The 282-nt window shown below is 27.0% G+C and overlaps 1 protein-coding gene across 4 annotated transcripts in view; it reads left to right on the top strand.

Moving 5' to 3' along the window:
* gpd2 (glycerol-3-phosphate dehydrogenase 2 (mitochondrial)) overlaps positions 1-282 on the top strand; it is a 24,851-nt gene that overhangs the window by 14,201 nt on the left and 10,368 nt on the right. The window lies entirely within an intron of this gene.

The following is a 282-nucleotide window of genomic DNA, read 5'->3' as shown; positions in this document are numbered from 1 at the left end:
GAGATAACTCTTGTTTTGAATTGATAGTATGAATACAATTTTATTGAATTCAATTAACTCCTAATCTTTTACCCAATTAAAAAATTTATAGGATAAATAGGGCTGCACAATAATCGTCAATACATTTTTAATGCTATATCAACTGCCGCAAACTACGACATATCGCAAAAAAAGAAGAGATTTATCCATTTTCAAGCAGTGCCTTTTATACTCAATTCAAAGTTTAATTTGTTTAATTAAAGATTGTTGGTAATGATGTGTTTTAAATTCAACAAGCAATTT

This window comes from Etheostoma spectabile, chromosome 24 (genome assembly GCF_008692095.1).
Source record: "Etheostoma spectabile isolate EspeVRDwgs_2016 chromosome 24, UIUC_Espe_1.0, whole genome shotgun sequence".
NCBI classification, from domain to species: Eukaryota; Metazoa; Chordata; class Actinopteri; order Perciformes; family Percidae; genus Etheostoma; species Etheostoma spectabile.
The sequence above is the reverse complement of the archived record's forward strand: the minus strand, read 5'-3'. Positions and strand labels throughout refer to the sequence as shown.